Here is a 2,500-nt window from a genome sequence, read left to right on the forward strand (position 1 = left end):
GTATGAGCTTCAGTTCATGTATTGGTTAGTCACCAGTACAGCTGGGGTTTTTTTGTTTGTTTTTTGAATTTTGAAATACTAATAGCGCCATGGTTATGAATGTGTTTCACATAATTCTGCAGGCAATTAAACAAAAAGAAAGTTTTTACTTCTCAAAGGAAAGAGACAAAAATATTACTTGGACTTGGTGTGTATGTACATATAAATATTATATACACATATGCACACATACAAAATGAAAAGGAGTTAGTGCTGTAAATAGAAGGTATGTTAGCTTGCAGATCTGATGATGAAAACCAACAGACACAGCTTATACATTTTGGAGTTCACTTCTCTCCTGGGTGAAAATCAGGAGTAAACTCTACTGAAGTCATTGGGGTTATAGCAATTTCACACTGGTGTAAGTGAAAGGAGAATTTTAGAAGTTTATTTCAGTGGCCTCATTTTACAATGACATGTATCCTTTAATTTTATAAAATATATGCTAGCTGATGATATACTGGTTAAGAAGAAACACATGGGCTTATACCTAGAGCTGAATGTATTTTCAGACAGTGGAAACCCTGTATGGATTCCAAAGTTTGCTTTTGACATGTAAATATATTGAAGTTTACAAAACAGCTATTGGAATAATTTGGAGTTTTACACTACATTATTTTCTTTTGAAAACTGCATAGCAAAGTACTATGCAAACCCATGTACTATTTTACAGAGCGTAGCCTCTGGGCAGCTGGCATCGCTTGCCCAGACACTGTTTGGCCTATGTAGTTTAGTGGAATGGTTTATTTTTTCGTTCATGGATTTGAAACACACAAGAAAACATGTTGTCCCTTCTATCTGCAGTTGAGTGGAATACAAACTAATAGATAAATATTCTGTGTGAAAGAAAATAGCCTTAAAGTAAACTGCCTTCACATTCCATTGATCAGCTCAGTCAGCAAACTTTTCAATATTGTCACTAATGTTCTAAATATTTTGGAGAGAGGCATGCCAGAAGTGTAGAGTATTTCCATTTGTCTCTCACATGAGGTCATTATAAAAAAACCCTTGAATTGATATTGATCCTTCAGCTTGCAGAAATATTCATCCACTTTATTTTGTTGTTGTTGCTATTAGAATTGTTACTGCAGCGGCAGAGAAGTGCATAAGCTGATGTAAAATAGTCTTCTCAGTTATCAATACTACAAGCAGACATGATGGGCAAAGTTCTATGCCGATAGGCTGACATACCTGTCATTCATTAATTATCTTACCCCAAATTCCCTAAAATCCAAGAAAGCCCCAGTACTTTTATGTCTGGCTGCTATTTTCTTATGCACTTCAGTAGCTCCATCACCACCCACCACCAGCTATGACCAATTGCAACAGACAGCAAACAGCTTCCTGCAAAAGCTCTTTCAAAAACTAGCAAATATTGCAGCCTGAGGAAGTTGATTGTCTTCCCCGCCCAAAAATGATCTTAACCTTTGTGACATATCCAAGTTCCTGAGAGCTCAAGCCCTGGGGATTGCTTCATTCCTGCTGGGACACTCATGGCTGGAAGTCTGCCTACAGGGGATCAGAGCCACACAAGGCGTGCACAACCCTATTTAACCAGAGGGGCCTAGAAATCGCCAGTTCAGCCCTAAATTTTGTCAAGGGAGAAGATGTAGCCTGAACACACTGGAGAAGGGCTGGCTGAGTGTATTTTCCAAGGAACTTCCCCTGACAGAGCTCTGACCATGTTTTAAAGTTGCCCTGTCTAAGCAACAGAGGGTCCTGTGGCACCTTTAAGACTAACAGAAGTATTGGAGCATAAGCTTTCGTGGGTGAATGCCCACTTCATCAGACACAAGTCTCTCTAACAAGACTTCCAAGGAAGGGCAGAGTTGCAAGAAAAACTACCCTTTCTTGGGAGAAGGGTGAATCCACTCACCTCCTAGCCCCAGGTGCAGCTGCTAGACGTGGGGTGAAATTTCCAGCCTTCCGTGCCTGCAGGGTTGAATCAAGCCCCTGGAATCTGAGCTTGTGGCATTCACATCTTCCCATTGTCTTTTCTGCCTGCCTGTCATGTTCATTAAGATACATTTCAGCAGTCAGTTTCTCAAGAGTGTATTTTTATAGATAATGATTTAAAGCTGGAAGCCAAAATGAGTATCTATAATTTCATTTAATTGTGTTTTAGGTAAAAGGTGGGGGAAAATACACTCGTGCAGTCCAGAATTTGGCATTACTTTTACTAGTCACAAAAAACTGTTAATATTAGGGATTTATCATAAGTGGTTTAAACAAGAGTTGGTTTGTCAAAAGTTGCCTGAACCTTTCAGATGAGCACAGCTTGACGGCAAACATGAAATATAATGTCTAAGACAGAAAATGGGTCAGCAACCCGCAATAGTAAAACTTGTCAGTGAGATCAATATGAACCTACAGCTAATGGGGATATCAGAATTTACCAACATTAAGGAAGGTAAAATGGCAGAAGAGGGGTCAGAAGAATGATTGTGTATGTTAGTCACTT

At 39.2% G+C, this 2,500-nt stretch overlaps 1 protein-coding gene and 1 long non-coding RNA gene across 6 annotated transcripts in view; one reads left to right on the top strand and one right to left on the bottom strand.

Annotated features, from left to right (window-relative positions):
- LOC112061806 (uncharacterized) overlaps positions 1 to 2,500 on the top strand; it is a 7,347-nt gene that overhangs the window by 4,315 nt on the left and 532 nt on the right. Inside the window, exon 2 of the long non-coding RNA XR_002890404.3 lies at positions 1 to 2,500. This exon is cut by the window's left edge and continues 2,321 nt beyond it; it is cut by the window's right edge and continues 532 nt beyond it. This is a non-coding gene — a long non-coding RNA (uncharacterized LOC112061806).
- FIGN (fidgetin, microtubule severing factor) overlaps positions 656 to 2,500 on the bottom strand; it is a 111,696-nt gene continuing 109,851 nt past the window's right edge. For all 5 annotated transcript variants that reach the window (XM_008178441.4, XM_042860784.2, XM_065561773.1 and 2 more), the window contains one exon: positions 656 to 2,500. This exon is cut by the window's right edge and continues 4,523 nt beyond it. The gene's annotated coding sequence lies outside the window, so the exon portion shown is untranslated.

Source organism: Chrysemys picta, chromosome 11, assembly GCF_011386835.1.
Source record: "Chrysemys picta bellii isolate R12L10 chromosome 11, ASM1138683v2, whole genome shotgun sequence".
Taxonomy (NCBI): Eukaryota; Metazoa; Chordata; order Testudines; family Emydidae; genus Chrysemys; species Chrysemys picta.